The sequence below is a fragment of the Triticum dicoccoides genome, chromosome 4A (assembly GCF_002162155.2).
Source record: "Triticum dicoccoides isolate Atlit2015 ecotype Zavitan chromosome 4A, WEW_v2.0, whole genome shotgun sequence".
Taxonomy (NCBI): domain Eukaryota; kingdom Viridiplantae; phylum Streptophyta; class Magnoliopsida; order Poales; family Poaceae; genus Triticum; species Triticum dicoccoides.
Genome location: NC_041386.1, coordinates 486628489 through 486645880, shown reverse-complemented (window position 1 = coordinate 486645880; position 17392 = coordinate 486628489). Strand labels below are relative to the sequence as shown.

The window sequence follows — 17392 nt, the reverse complement described above, 5'->3', positions numbered from 1 at the left end:
GATCATGATGCCCTCATGTCCGTATTTTATTTTTATCGACACCTCTATCTCTAAACATGTGGACATATTTTTCGATTTCGGCTTTTCGCTTGAGGACAAGCGAGGTCTAAGCTTGGGGGAGTTGATACGTCCATTTTGCATCATGCTTTTATATCGATATTTATTGCATTATGGGATGTTATTACACATTATGTCACAATACTTATGCCTATTCTCTCTTATTTTACAAGGTTTACATAAAGAGGGAGAATGCCGGCAGCTGGGATTCTGGGCTAGAAAAGGAGCAAATATTAGAGACCTATTCTACACAGCTCCAAAAGTCCTGAAACTCCATGGAAGACGTTTTCCAAATATATAAAAAATACTAAGAGCAAGAACTTCACCAGGGGGGTCACACCCTGCCCACGAGGGTGGGGGGCATGCCCTACCCCCTGGGCGCGCCCCTGCCTCGTGCGCCCCCTGGTGGCCCTCTGGTGGCCATCTTCTGCTATATGAAGTCTTAAAATAACAAGCCATCTTCTCGGACGAAACTCCGCTGCCACGAGGCAGAACCTTGGCGGAACCAATCTAGGGCTCTGGAGGAGCTGTTCTGCCGGGGAAACTTCCCTCCCGGAGGGGGAAATCATCATCATCGTCATCACCAACGCTCCTCTCATCGGGAGAGGGCAATCTCCATCAACATCTTCATCAGCACCATCTCCTCTCAAAACCCTAGTTCATCTCTTGTATCCAATTCTTGTCTCCAAGTCCGGGATTGGTGCTAGTAGGTTGCTAGTAGTGTTAATTACTCCTTGTAGTTGATGCTAGTTGGTTTAATTGGTGTAAGATCATATGTTCAGATCCTATATGCACATTAATACCCCTCTGATTATGAACATGTTTATGCTTTGTGAGTAGTTACTTTTGTTCCTGAGGACATGGGAGAAGTCTTGCTATTAGTAGTCATGTGAATTTGGTATTCGTTCGATATTTTGATGAGATGTATGATGTCTCTCCTCTAGTGGTGTTATGTGAACGCCGACTACATGACACTTCACCATTGTTTGGGCCTAGTTTATGCGTTGCTTCGTAAGGGGCTGATTTGGATCCATATGTTTCATGCTATGGTTAGGTTTACCTTAATACTTTTGTTGTAGTTGCGGATGCTTGCAATAGAGGTTAATCATAAGTGGGATGCTTGTCCAAGTAAGGGCAGTACCCAAGCACCGGTCCACCCACATACCAAATTATCAAAGTACTGAACGCGAATCATATGAGCGTGACGAAAACTAGCTTGACGATATTACCATGTGTCCTCGGGAGTGCTTTTCTCTATATAAGAGTTTGTCCAGGCTTGTCCTTTGCTACAAAAAGGATTGGGCCACCATGCTGCACTTTATTTACTTTTGTTACTTGTTGCTCGTTACAAATTATCTTATCACAAAACTATCTGTTACCACTTATTTTAGTACTTGTAGAGAATACCTTGCTGGAAACCGCTTATCATTTCCTTCTGCTCCTCGTTGGGTTTGACACTCTTACTTATCGAAAGGACTACGATAGATCCCCTATACTTGTGGGTCATCACACCGCTCCACTCGAGCAGCAACTCCGTACAACCCAGCTGCCTGTAGCCCATGCGGCTCAGGGCAACCGCTCGTAGACCACGAATGTCGCACCACATCCGGGGCCGCCGCCCCAATGTAAAGTCAGACCGGCCCCTTTGGGGCGCATCGACCGAGCCGACACCCCTACTGCCCAAGTAGGACAAGGATGCCACCCAACCAATGTCGAGATAGAGCCCCACCTCATAGAGCTACCAATCACATTGTTCTCGAGATCGCCATCTCGACGCACAATCAGAAACCATCCGGAGCCGCCGCCTCGACGTCCACTGTCCCTGAAGACGAAGAGATCCGTGCAAGCTGCAGCAGGCTGACTCTCCAAGGCGATGTCTCAAAGAAGGAAAATGACGTAGCCGCCGCCATCGCCCGCTTCGACCATCTGAAACTAGGGATTTCTCCCGAATAGTCGTGCAAAGGAGCACCACGGCAACACCTTCAAGAAGGGGAACCACACCATGGCCATGGCGCCGTTGTTGCCAGCACTGAGCCAAGTTCAGTGCTGGACTTTCTGTTGGAGATATGTCCTAGAGGCAATGATGTATGATGATATTTCCTATGTGTTATGAATAAAGATAGTCCTTGGACATTATCAATGATGTGTATCAGCAAGTACATGGCTTGTTTATGGTACAATGCATTGTATGATGACTGTCCTAAAAGGTTCCTAGTCAAAAGGGTTGTGTGGACGCGCAGCCGACTAGACTAGCATATGACACGGTCGATGGCTTGGTCTCACTAGCCATGGAGCATTGGATGCTAACTAGATAATATGTTCTTGGAAGGATCTGGTCGGATTCGACGTAGTCGGATCCGAGTTGAGATAAGGTCCGAGTCGGACAGACCAACTATGAGACGCAGCGATATGTCATCTGTAAGTCTCTAGTACAACATACGTTCTATGTCCTAAGACCTGAGCTGGCGCATGTACTCGGGATGGTGACAGACTTGCTTTGGGCCAACCAAACGCTACTCCGTGACTGGGTAGTTACAAAGGTAGGTTTCGGGCTTGTCCAGACCCATGATGCGGGACATGGTCGAGCAAGATGGGATTTGCCCCTCCGATCAGGAGAGATATACTCTGGGGCCCTCGTGTGATCCGACCAAGATAAGCATGGCCATGCGACAAGGATTATGAGATAATCTGGTTTGTGGTCGGCATCACTAGATTGAGAAGGAGGTCCGGCTAGCACAAGGATGACGGACTCGCCTTGAGCCTAACAACATATATCATGTGGCAAAGGGAACAGAAGTATGATGTACAGGTTCGCCTAACCAGCTTCATAATCAGCTTGGTGTTCGGCATGCCTTGCTAGGGGCTGCTACCAACCGTGTAGTTCGGAGGCGATCCGAACTGCGACCAAGCCGGCTTGAACCTAAGGGGTCGCGGTCTTAAGGGAAGGAATCTACAAGGTTGGATCCGAGGACACTGGTCGGATGTGATCCGAGCTGTATTCGGATTGTGGCCGAGTAGACTTGTGGGCTTTAGGGTCCGTGCAAGGCCCAAGTGTCGAGCCCGCGACGGACGCCTATATAAAGTGGGGGTGCGGCACACTCATGAGATTGATCGCTTCAGTGCTGTCACTAGGGTTTGCATGTGTTGCGAATAGCCACCTCCACTCAACCGCCGATTGTGTGATCGGACCTAGTAGTCTGCCGCATGGTGTTCCTCCTATACACGCGGATACCATTAGAGGCGATGCACTTGCACCGTTCCGGTGAACCTGTACGAGGGAACCGACGACCGGATGTTCGAGGGAGATCGGACAAGGAGGAGACGCGCTACCCCAACTCTTCTTCCGTTGCACGGCACTGTGCATCTAGTGGTAACGATCTGTGATCCATCTCCTGTAGCATGTTCTTGGTTGTTCTACGCGTAGGAAAATTTTAATTTGCAGTCGACGCACCCTATCATAGAACCTAACGGTGGTATCAGAGCCTCTGCTATAGGGTTTGGTTTCGTATTGATGCATATTAGATATGTGGAGGCGGCATATGAGATCTGTTGTTGTTGATGAGATCGGCTGTGTGCACGGTTGATGAGATCAACTGCACATGGGGATCGATGTGACTATGTTTTCTGATGATCGGAGTCAATGTGGTTGTGACACAACCTACCCCTACCGGTCGGTATCCGCCATCGGGGTTAACAGTGAAACATAAATCCAAATCGGACTCGCGATGATCGATAAGATCAGTCAGGTCGAAAAAATCGGCGGACCGCCGTGTGCATAGCGCCTTGTATTTCGTACACGATCACTCAAACCGGTAGAATGTGATTCTATGCATAACTTTGTTTTGCAGGTTTGATGTGAATAGTATGGCTCATGTGTATGTGATGCATGTGTGTAAGTTATGTATGGCCTGCGTGTCATGTTTGTCAGCCGGCAGGAGCCAAAGTGTCGTCATTATATTGTATAATGATCTGCGTGTCGACTTGTGACTCTATGTAAAATTCATTACTAGTTGTATTAGTTGGATAATAGAGATCAGGTTGGTGGCTTGGTGTCCCGGTGTGACAAACAAGATGGAGTTCCTAGATGGTCATCGGAGTCGGAGCCGACCTGGAAGAACATCCATGAAGGAGCCATACTATTTCACAATATATGTTTTATTTGTGATTGTTATGCTTCTTGTTTTCTATGCATGTTAGAATGGTAGAAAGATCCCTCGTTAATATCAAGAAATTTGCCATCCCCGATGTTGCACTTTCGCACGTCAAGTACGTCTAGTAGTGGGCTCATAAAATTGGGGTGTTGCTAGGTGTCCTTGAACTGAAGGGTTCATGTCGGACATGGACATGCACTGCATCAGGTTAACTTGACAAGGCTATCAAAACGGTTTTGGGCCTTGTGGCAAAGAAGGATGGGGGCCGGGGTATGAGATACCTTCCCGACCGACAAGAGTCGTATAGAGATGCGATTAGCAAGGAGTTGCTTACCGGATAGGCATGTTGTCTAGCACTGATGCTAAAGCTCACTAGTCGCATGTGCTAGTCGGATCCTTAATCACTGGGAGTTTGCAGAGGGATGCCAACTTCAGTGGGAGTATTTATATTTAAGGCTTGAATTACTCTACATAAACACATTGCTCAGTGATTGCATATTTTCTATTGTAGATCAATGGCACCACCTGCTCAACCCAACTTTGCATTCTGGAAAAGGATAAACTGAATGGAACAAACTTTACCACCTGGTATAGAAATCTGAGAATTTACCTTATAAAGGATGAAGGGGTTGCTAGTCACGACCAAGCCATCCACGTCGGCTATGAACAGTTAGCAAGCGGGCAGCGAGCGCGAGCGGGTAGCGAGAGAAAAAGGGTACACGTGCGCAGTGAGAGAAAATATCTCGTCTCTCTCCCGAGAGGGCAGCGAGAGAAAAAGGGTACATGTCCGCTGCGAGAGAAAATATCTCGTCTCTCTCCCTCCTCCCTTCCCGTCGCCTCCTCCTCTTCCCCGTCCCTCACGGCCTCCTCGCCCCCTCCGCCTTCAGCACCTCTTCCTCGCCTTCCTCTCCTCCTTCCCTGCCTCCGGTTCCATGCATGGATGGATGAACCCGGAGAGATGTAGCCGGTGGATGTCGCGACGGACGGGGAGGCGATGGTGAAGGGGAGTTTCGGTCAAGTGGAATCTGATGGGTTGCAGGGCGAGGAGCAGGGAGTAGCATGGCGTAGATACAGAATATCGGCCTCTCCCCACGACCCACCTCTCCCACCAGAGCACAACTAGGTTGACCTCTACCTCCCTTTTGATTGCAATTCCTTGTGTGAGCTCCTCCCTCTAATTCATGTCCTCCTAATTCATTTTTTCAGTCATCTAGGGTTTGGATGGGTCTGGGTTCCTACAATGATGGCAGTAGAGGCGACAAAGACCATTTTGATTACAATTCCTTGTGTGAGCTCCTCCCTCTAATTCATGTCCTCCTAATTCATTTTTTTCAGTCATCTAGGGTTTGGATGGGTCTGGGTTCCTACAATGATGGCAGCAGAGGCGACAAAGACCACTTTGCAACCTCGTCGAACTGTGTTACTGAACTGAAAGGTACTGTAGCAATCCTTCTGGTTTGGTAGCTAAAACCAAGATACTTAGCTTGTTAATGCCTTCATTTTTTTGTAGTAAAAACCATGATTCCAGCATCTGTAGAGTATTAGATTTCAGTTGTTTGTTGTAGTTTGTTTTCTGGGTTTTTGTATCAAGTGAGAATGAGCAAGGCTCGCTTCTGATTGTTGTATGCCAATCCATGTTTTCTATTTGTAGATGGTTGTGTTTTTTCAGTTGGCCTACATGTAATAATTAGTAATTAATGTCTGGATTACTTTCGACCAAATATTTCGAAGGTTGCTTATTCTTTTGTACGTATCTATGTTGGATTATCAATGCATGATCTAATTATCGTTTTCTTCATATCGATATCCTATTAATTACTACTACATCAAGGGACATCTTCATGTTGTTGGTTTTCTTACAAATCCACTCGTTGCTTGTGGACATGATGGTTTAATTTCTTTGATATTTTCTTCAGTTTAGGGACGGCAGTAGTTCTACCACCAATGGTGTTGCATGTAAGCTGGATGTTCTCATTGTTCCGTTGGCTCTGATCGGGTGAGTTCTTCCCTATTTCCTTTTTTGATGCCTCCATATGCTCAACCTATTATGGTTTTAGTTGTAGTGTGAATGTTTTACAGTTTATATATATTTCTGTGTTCTTTGGCAGTGTGGATGCTATGAAGTTAAGGTTCTTAAGATGAATGATGTTTATAGAGGGTAGATACAGTTTTGTCATTCATTCATGATCATATTTGGCCTCTCTTAGTGGACAGTCTATGGTAAATCTAATAGTTGGTATTGATAGTGATGCAGGATGTGAGGTACAACTATCAAAGTGACATTAATTTTGGTTTTGCTTCCTATCCGCAGCCTCTTCTACACTAGGTGAGAAACTGGTTAAAAGAGTAAATTTCATTACTTTCCTAAAAATATCTTCCGAGAAACATGATTATTATGTTCAGTAGTGTTGCTTCGCTATTCCAAAGGCACATGGAAGTTTACATAAAAAATCTTACAGTTGTTTTTTATCTTCAGAAAAGGAAAACACTCGACGATCTGGCTCTGTCTTAGGTATATGCTCCCTCGCCCGGAAGATCCGCTCTCTCCCATCTATGCATCACGGCAGCACTTCAGCCCCTCTTGTGGACTCTCACCAGATCAAGCCACCTCACTCACCTTCAGGTAAACCTTGAGCGACGACACAGTATGTTTTCGCAAACTAATCTTCTTTAGTCAACCTATCGATCCTTGTTGCGTGTGCTTCTTAATCGACATGTGAATAATCTGTTGATGCATGGAAATACATGTTGATCTCCTATTTTCTTGCTGCCTGCAAGATAGTATATGCATGAATCCTGTTCAACTACAACAACCTGAAAGCCCTCTTATTGTCAGAACAATTATCATCTATGGTTGTATGCATATGCCTCTTGATATTTACCAGCTCTCCTTTAAGATTTCCTAACTAGCACACATATCCTAGCTAAAACATAGGAGTTCAAATTTGTACATGTGAACTGCACATTAAGTTACTATCACCATTGTTTAACAGCACTGTTGATTATGACTCAGGTTTGTAAACAGTCATCCATACCATAGGTACGTACGTTAATGCAGAAGCACTACTATTGAATTATATGTAGTAACTGCGTCATTCTGAACATTTTAGCAAGTTCATGCATTAACCGCTTAGGGTCCATCGATGAAACACAACCAATCATATGAATTGAAGGAGCTACTGAAATAAAATGGAAAGAACAAAGAGAAAATAGAAGGTTATCTATATGAAAATTCAGAGAATGGGATAGGAGAGGTGGTTCTTCCCAATAGGAAAAAGAGTGGAGTATAGTACTGTTATCCTGCCTTTTCTACTACAATCCCAGTTAGCATAATAATGTGACATGGAAAATCATATTATCGATTCAATTATGATTCAAGCAACATGAACAATTATCTGTGAAATTCACTTATAAACCCTGGTTTTATTTAGTTTTAACTTCAGGATAGGCATTTACTGTATTGTAATTGCCAGACTTCCAAAATTCTACTATTACCATTGTTTAACAACACTCTTTTTGTCACGGGAAAATAATAGATGGATAAACGTCTCAAATCATACACTATGAAGCTTCCAACACTTGCTTACAGTGTCTTTCTTGTGTAATCAGTCTGTCGTGATGGACAAAGTTAAGATCCCAACAAAAAGTGCTTCTTGATACTATGATGCAGCAACTTAACCTTCCAAATTGCAGTTTACTAAACAGAAAGTGCTTCTTGATGCTATGATACAGCTTCTTGATGCTATGATGCAGAAACTTTATGCTATGGGCAAGTGATTCATGCTGCTGTTGGTTCTTCTATACACTTGAAATAAGGAACAATATTCCAAAGTATGATAGTGTTTGGTTAAAACATATACCTTAGTCCATTACTTCAGTTTCTTCTTCTGAAGTTATGTTCTGCTTTTCTACTTCTTTGCTCTGCTTTACACAATTTACATGGCTTTCGAGTCCTTTTATTTAGGACCAGGGAAAAACCTCTAATTGTTAACTTTGTATTTTCCCACTGACTAGCGCATATCTTGCCTAAGCGCAGGCTTAAGCAATGCGTTTTGTTCTGCCCTAGCGCCTAGGTGCTTACACCCTTTCCCCCTACTGATTTAAGAGGTGTGGAGATTTTTTAAGGATGTGTTGCTCGCTTTGTTGTTCAGATCACAGAAGAAGTATGTACAAGTATACATCACCGGTGTTACTTGCTTGCAATTACAGTGTATTTTAAAACACACACTTGGCGAACATCTGCTCGTGCTTACAATGTTGTATGAGGGAAATAATAGATCAACACTTGCTTTTTTGCTCCTTTTGAACAGTTGTCAGGACCTCACCGGCAGATCCCTCAGCTATCAGGGAAAGCAGCCATCAACGGAGATTGAGGGTGCCTCTCCGGCAAGAATGCTCGTGTCGTGGTGGTTTCCCACCAGCAGCATGGGGGAGACGGTGTCCTCTGCAGCTAGGTCTACTTGTTGGCGACCTCACCGTCACCAGCCCATCTGCAGGTATGCTAGCTCCTCTTCTATTAATGCAAAAAGGAGATGCTCAAATGGATTGAGTGGTACCCTCCTGAAATTATTGTAGGGATGGACATATGGATTGATTGGTAGGCCCCTGAAAGCTACATAGATCTGAACCAATAACTTTAATAAGAATGTGTATCCCAGCTCCTTTTATAATCTTGAATCCTTCTCGGTCCTACTAAACTGTAACTCATGTTTATTTTTGGAAACAATATTTTGGACATTCCTAACCTGGTCAAGGGAATGTATTGCCCACCTACAGTGAGAGACACATATGAAGTAGGTCCTACTAAACACCTAAAAGGATGAGTTACAGTAGGTGTGCATAGAGTACTAACATTTTTGCTATCTTTATGCTCCTCCATATGGATGGGAACTAAAAGGATGATGATATTATTCTACCTTTCAATATTTGGTGGCGCATATTTAAGAAAATCACAGCTAAGCATGTCACTTTCTAAAAAGACGCTTGACTGGAATGTATATGTACATAGTTAATAAAATCATAGTGACTGATTGTTTAGTTCCTCTGTTTAGATTAGAGGTGTCTGCATGCATCCAAGTGAACGATCTTTCCAGCTCAAAAGAGAAAGTGACCGATGTTTTGGCATATTTTCCTATTAGGAATAAATGGATGCCCATGCACGTATGCACACAGATTTCAGGTTACAGTTTAATTAGGAAACAGATGATACCTCATTGTGTCGTATTGGCCTAAGAAGAGGGGATATACTTGGTGAATATATATGTTCCACCCGACCGTTAATTTCAGAGAAAAGGACATGCACTTCAGTAGCAAAAATTTGATTCTTATGTACTATCTGTAATGCTAAGCATTTATTTGCTAATATCTCCTCATCTGAATTTGTATTTTGTGCCATTTGGCCTTTTAACTATATGGGCATATGCAGATGGTCTGAAAACCAAGATATGCCACAGATAGTAACTATACGGGCTTCTCCAAATGGACTAAGAATGGAACCATATCCTAGGCCTACATGCTAATATTGTACAACAATGAATATCTTAACTTATTTAAACTTAATCAGCTGTGTAATAATAAGCGTGATATTAGCTTTCGTACCCATCTTCATGGTTGAAATACTTTTCTGCAATCTATGACACATTTGCTTCAGTTTCCATGTCTTGCTTCATGCTATCAACATTGTTAATCATTTATCTTTATCTTTCTTCCCCTTTACAGCCTACTTGAATGGATATGGTTCCTGAGAGACCATTTCTTATGCATCAGATCCTGAAGGTGGATGATGCTTGTTTAGATATCTATGATTCCAAATTATTCAAAACAGTTCATGTTATATTGGATGCTATTTTATTGAGAGTGGCTTCGAACAATATGGCATGACCATATTTGTTTTCTCTTTGGCCAATAATGAAATGATCTGTGTGCATATAAAATGGTTATCGATACCATAATTCTTGGTTTTAATTAGCTTTTTGCGCTAACCGGTTTAAGCCATTCTACTATATGTAATACAATCCACATTGTATCATCTTTCCATTTATGTCTCTTACTTATTCACTACTAACTTTCCTTCTAAATGGCTTCTTGCGCCATTGGCGCAACCAGGTCATCTAGTTGTTCTCAAGCACAATAAAAAGGAACATGTTCTAGAGGATCCACTTCCAGAGGAACCTGCCGATAATTGATACGTCTCCGTCGTATCTATAATTTTTTATTGTTCCATGCCAATATTCTACAACTTTCATATACTTTTGGCAACTTTTTATACTATTTTGGGGACTAACATATTGATCCAGTGCCCAGTGCTAGTTCCTGTTTGTTACATGTTTTTGTTTCACAGAACATCCATATCAAACAAAGTCCAAACGGGATAAAAACATACGGAGATTTTTTTGGAATATATCTCATTTTTGGGAAGAAAAATCCACGCGAGACGATGCCTGAGGGGGCCACGAGGCAGGGGGCATGCCCCTGACCCTCGTGGCCACCCTGTAAGGCGGTTTGTTCCCTTCTTTCGCCGCAAGAAAGATAATATCCGGATAGAGATCGTGTTAAAATTTCATCCCAATCGGAGTTACGGATCTCCGGGAATATAAGAAACGGTGAAAGGGTAGAATCTGAGAACGTAGAAACAGAGAGAGACAGAGAGACAGATCCAATCTTGGAGGGGCTCTCACCCCTCCCATGACATGGAGACCAAGAACCAGAGGGGAAACCCTTCTCCCATCTAGGGAGGAGGTCAAGGAAGAAGAAGAAGAAGGGGGGCTCTCTCCCCCTCGCTTCCGGTGGCACCGGAGTGCCACCGGGGGCCATCATCATCACTGCAATCTTCACCAACAACTTCACCGCCATCATCACCAACTCTTCCCCCCTCTATGCAGCGGTGTAACCTCTCTCTTACCCGCTGTAATCTCTACTTAAACATGGTGCTCAATGCTATATATTATTTCCCAATGATGTATGGCTATCCTATGATATTTGAGTAGATCCGTTTTGTCCTATGGGTTAATTGATGATCGTGATTGGTTTGAGTTGCATGTTTTATTATTGATGTTCCTATGGTGCTCTCCGTGTCGCGCAAGCATGAGGGATCTCCGATGTAGGGTTTGCAATATGTTCATGATTTGCTTATGGTGGGTGACGTGAGTGACAGAAGCACAGACCCGAGTAAGTAGGTTGTTTGTGCATGGGATAAAGAGGACTTGATACTTTAATGCTATGGTTGGGTTTTACCTTAATGATCTTTAGTAGTTGCAGATGCTTGCTAGAGTTCCAATCATAAGTGCATATGATCCAAGTAGAGAAGGTATGTTAGCTTATGCCTCTCCCTCATATAAAATTGCAATAATGATTATCGGTCTAGTTATCGATTGCCTAGGGACAAATAACTTTCTCATAACAAAAATCTCTTTACTAAAACTAACTTAGTTGTGTCTTCATCTAAACAACCCCTACTTTTTATTTACATGCTCTTTGTTATCTTGCAAACCTATCCAACAACACCTACAAAGTACTTCTAGTTTCATACTTGTTCTAGGTAAAGCGAATGTCAAGCGTGCGTAGAGTTGTATCAGTGGTCGATAGAACTTGAGGGAATATTTGTTCTACCTTTAGCTCCTAGTTGGGTTCGACACTCTTACTTATCAAAAACTGTTGCGATCCCCTACACTTGTGGGTTATCAAGACCTTTTTCTGGCGCCGTTGCCGGGGAGCAATAGCATGGGGTGAATATTCTCGTGTGTGTGCTTGTTTGCTTTATCACTAAGTAATTTTTATTTGCTGTTCTTAGTTGTTATTTATCTTTAGTTATGGATATGGAAAACAAAATACCAAAAAAATAGGTGTACTTGCTGCTCATGGAGATGAGGAACCTCCTAAAACCCTCGATGCTCGTTATGTGACAGATATTATGTACTACTTTGATAATCATGAGAAAAACCCATTCAATTATGTTATGGGAGACACGTTGGATCAACATGAATACTTTAGGGATTATCGCTTGACTCAAAAGGGGAAACTATTATGGGATCAAATTCATATATTGCATTGGTATGCTCGGCAACTTTGCTTGAGATATGATTATACTTGTTGCTCTAGGATGAAGGCTCCACACCTTCCCTTTGCATGCAAAGTTAATGATGATAAAACCTTGGCTTCTTATGCTAATGGTATATATGATTACTATGATGTGGAACAAATAGAATAATTTGTTGCTTTTATGGGTGCTTATGAAATTGAATCTATGTTCAAAGAATATGAAAATCTTTATGATGTTGTTTACAGACCTGAAAATTTAGCTATCCTTAAATATTGTTATAAGAATTATGAATACAATTCCGATATTGATGCGTTTATTGAGAAAGTCTCCGCTGTCCTAGAAGAGACTAATATTTTGCATGAATCTATGGAAGAAGAAATTGATAAAACTGTGAGCTCATTGGATGAAAAAGATGATGAGGAGAGCGAAGAACAAAAGGAGGAAGAGCGGATTAGCTACCTGTGCCCACCTTCTAATGAGAGTAAATCTTCAACTCATACATTGTTTAATTTCCCTTCGTGCTTACCGAAGGATGATTGCTATGATGATTATGATCCCATTGATTCTCTTGAAATATCCCTTTTTGATGATGCTTGCTATGCTTATGGCCAAGATGCCAATATAAATTATGCTCATGGAGATGAACTTGCTATAGTTCCTTATGTTAAACATGAAATTTTTGCTATTGCACCCACACATGATAGTCCTATTATCTTTTTGAATTCTCCCAACTACACTATATCGAGAAGTTTGCACTTATTAAGGATTATATTGATGGGTTGCGTTTTACTATTACACATGATGATTTTGATGAATATAATATGCATGTGCTTGCTGCCTCTACTTGCAATTATTATGAGAGAGGAACTATATCTCCACCTCTCTATGTTTCCAATACGATAAAATTGCAAGAAACTGTTTATACTATGCATTGGCCTTTACTATGTGTGCATGAATTGTTCTTTTATGACATGCCGATGCATAGGAAGAGAGTTAGACTTCATCATTACATGATATGCATTGCTTTGTGCTCACTACTAAATTACAAATCATTGCTAATTAAAATTGGCTTTGATATACCTTGGGATCCTGGTGGATTCACTACTTGAGCACTATATGCCTAGCTTAATGGCTTTAAAGAAAGCGCTGCCAGGGAGACAACCCGGAAGTTTTAGAGAGTCATTTATTTCTGTTGAGTGCTTTAATATAGTTTAAAAACAACAAAAATATATAGGGGAACCCGAAACTTTTCAAAAAGAAAAGCGAAAGTGAGAAAGGCGGGCATTGTTGAAGTGGGAGCTAGCCTTGAACTTTGTTCATGCTCACGAAGACTTTGTGAATCTTGATTACAGAAACTTTTCAACAAAAATAATTATCCCCTTGTACAATTACATTGCATTATAAAAATAATGTGCCAAGATTTGCCTTTAGGATGTTTACTTTGCTTGTTGGTTTGTACGGTGCAGGGCATAAACTTTGGCTGTAGTGCGTGATTTTACATTGTTTACTGGAACGTCAAATGGTTCTTCTTCTTTTTGCACTGTCTTTCTATACAAATTTTTTATTTTTCCTAATTTTTGCAGAACTTTTCAAGTATCATAAGTATGGTGAATGATCAGATATTACAGACCGCTCTGTTTTAGACAGATTCTGTTTTTGATGCATAGTTTGCTTGTTTCGATGAAACTATCGATTTATATTAGTGGATTAAGCCATGGAAAAGTTATAATACAGTAGCTACAATGCAAAACCAAAATATTAATTGGTCTGCAACAGTACTTAGAGTAGTGATTTGCTTTATTATACTAACGGATCTTACCGAGTTTTCTGTTGCAGTTTTGTGTGGATGAAGTGTTCGAGGATCGAGAAGGTCTCGATATGCGAAGAAGGAAGAGAGGCAAGAGCTCAAGCTTGGGGATGCCCTAGGCACCACAAGTAAATATTCAAGGATACTCAAACGTCTAAGCTTGGGGATGCCCCAGAAGGCATCCCCTCTTTCTTCAACAAGTATCGGTATGTTTTCAGATTCGTTTCTTCATGTGATATGTGCGTATCTTGGAGCGTCTTTGAATTTAGTTTTCATTTTTCTTTTATGCACCATGCTGGTATGAGATAGTCCTTGGTTGATTTATAGAATGCTCTATGCACTTCACTTATATCTTTTGATTATGGCTTTATAGAATGCCTCATGTGCTTCACTTATATCTATTGAAGTTTGGATTCCCTATTTCTCTTTACATAGAAAACCGCCATTTGTAGAATGCTCTTTGGCTTCACTTATAATTGTTAGAGCGTGGGCATATCTTTTGTAGAAAGGATTAAACTCTCTTGCTTCACTTATATCTATTTAGAGAGATGACAGGAATTGGTCATTCACATGGTTAGTCATAAAATCCTACATAAAACTTGTAGATCATTGAATATGATATGTTTGATTCCTCGCAATAGTTTTGCGATATAAAGATGGTGATATTAGAGTCATGCTAGTGGGTAGTTGTGGATTGTAGAAATACTTGTGTTGAGGTTTCTGATTCCCGCAGAATGCACATATGGTGAACCGTTATGTAATGAAGTCGGAGCATGATTTATTTATTGATTATCTTCCTTATGAGTGGCGGTCGGGGACGAGCGATGGTCTTTCCCTACCAATCTATCCCCCTAGGAGCATGCGTGTAGTACTTTGTTTCGATGACTAATAGATTTTTTCAATAAGTATGTGAGTTCTTTATGACTAATGTTGAGTCCATGGATTATACGCACTCTCACCCTTCCACCATTCCTAGCCTCTCTAGTATCGTGCAACTTTCGCCGGTACCTTAAACCCACCATATACCTTCCTCCAAACAACCACCATACCTACCTATCATGGCATTTCCATAGCCATTCTGAGATATATTGCCATGCAACTTCCATCATCATCATATACATGACTTGAGCATTCATTGTCATATTGCTTGCATGATCGTAAGATAGCTAGCATGATGTTTTCATGGCTTGTCCGTTTTTTGATGTCATTGCTGCGCTAGATCATTGCACATCCCGGTACACTGCCGGATGCATTCATATAGAGCCATATCTTTGTTCTAGATATTGAGTTGTAAGTAAATAAAAGTGTGATGATCATCATTATTAGAGCATTTCCCCAGTGATGAAGAGATGATGGAGACTATGATTCCCCCACAAGTCGGGATGAGACTCCGGACTTTAAAAATAAATAAAAGTGGCCAAATAAGCCCACCAAAAAACAAAAAAAACAAAAAATGAGATAAAAAGAGAGAAGGGGCAATGTTACCATCCTTTTACCACACTTGTGATTCAGAGTAGCACCATGTTCTTCATATAAAGAGACTCTTGAGGTATCACTTTCATATACTAGTGGAAATTTTCCTTATAGAACTTGGCTTGTATATCGATGATGGGCTTCCTCAAACGCCCGAGGTCTTCATGAGCAAGCAAGCTGGATGCACACCCACTTAGTTTTTCAGTCTGAGCTTTCATACACTTATAGCTCTTAGTGCATCTGTTGCATGGAAATCCCTACTCACTCACATTGATATCTACTGATGGGCATCTCCATAGCTCGTTGATACGCCTAGTTGATGTGAGACTATCTTCTCCTTTTTGTCTTCTCCATAACCACCATTCTATTCCACCTATAGTGCTATATACATGGCTCACGCTCATGTATTGCGTGAAAGTTGAAAAGGTTTGAGAACATCAAAAGTATGAAACAATTGCTTGGCTTGTCATCGGGGTTGTGCATGATTTGAATATTTTGTGTGGTGAAGATGGAGCATAGCCAGACCATATGATTTTGTAGGGATAACTTTCTTTGGCCATGTTATTTTGAAAACACATGATTGCTTTATTAGTAGGCTTGAAGTATTATTGTTTTTATGTCAAATGATAGGCTATTGCTTTGAATCACTCGTGCCTTAATATTCATGCCATGATTAGATACATGATCAGGATTATGTTAGGTAGCATTCCACATCAAAAATTATCTTTTTTATCATTTACCTACTCGAGGACGAGCAGGAATTAAGCTTGGGGATGCTGATACGTCTCTGTCGTATCTATAATTTTTGATTGTTCCATGCCAATATTCTACAATTTTCATATAATTTTGGCAACTTTTTATACTATTTTTGGGACTAACATATTGATCCAGTGCCCAGTGCCAATTCCTGTTTGTTACATGTTTTTTGTTTCGCGGAACATCCATATTAAACGGAGTCCAAACGGGATAAAAACGGACGCAGATTTTTTTTTGGAATATATTTGATTTTTGGGAAGAAAAATCCACGCAAGACGATGCCCGGGGGTGCCACGAGGTAGGGGGCACACCCCTGACCCTCGTGGCCACCCCGTAAGGCGGTTGGTGCCCTTCTTTCGCCGCAAGAAAGCTAATATCCGGATAGAGATCGTGTTAAAATTTCAGCCCAATCGGAGTTACGGATCTCCGGGAATATAAGAAACGGTGAAAGGGTAGAATCTGAGAACACAGAAACAGAGAGAGACAGAGAGACAAATCCAATCTCGGAGGGGCTCTCGCCCCTCCCATGACATGGAGACCAAGGACCAGAGGGGAAACCCTTCTCCCATTTAGGGAGGAGGTCAAGGAAGAAGAAGAAGGGGGGCTCTCTCCCCCTCGCTTCCAGTGGCACCGGAGTGCCACCGGGGGCCATCATCATCACCGCAATCTTGACCAACAACTTCACCGCCAACATCACCAACTCTTCCCCCATCTATGCAGTGGTGTAACCTCTCTCTTACCTCTGTAATCTCTACTTAAACATGGTGCTCAACGCTATATATTATTTCCCAATGATGTATGGCTATCCTATGATGTTTGAGTATATCTGTTTTATCCTATGGGTTAATTGATGATCGTGATTGGTTTGAGTTGCACATTTTATTGTTGGTGTTGTCCTATGGTGCTCTCCGTGTCGCGCAAGCGTGAGGGATCTCCGTTGTAGGGTTTGCAATATGTTCATGATTTTCTTATGGTGGGTGGCGTGAGTGACAGAAGCACAGACCCGAGTAAGTAGGTTGTTTGTGTATGGGATAAAGAGGACTTGATACTTTAATGTTATGGTTGGGTTTTACCTTAATGATCTTTAGTAGTTGTGGATGCTTGCCAGAG

The 17392-nt window shown here is 41.8% G+C and overlaps 1 long non-coding RNA gene across 2 annotated transcripts; it reads left to right on the top strand.

The window, feature by feature from the left end:
• The first annotated feature begins 5046 nt into the window (after nucleotides 1-5046).
• Nucleotides 5047-10392, top strand: LOC119288996. Of its 2 annotated transcripts, none has more exons than XR_005141385.1 (7): nucleotides 5047-5331; nucleotides 5415-5643; nucleotides 6125-6204; nucleotides 6455-6534; nucleotides 6685-6831; nucleotides 8519-8704; nucleotides 10314-10392. It is a non-coding gene; the product is annotated as an uncharacterized LOC119288996 (long non-coding RNA). The 2 variants fall into 2 exon arrangements; XR_005141384.1 differs by lacking the exon at nucleotides 10314-10392 and adding an exon at nucleotides 9927-10195.
• The last annotated feature ends 7000 nt before the right edge of the window (nucleotides 10393-17392 follow it).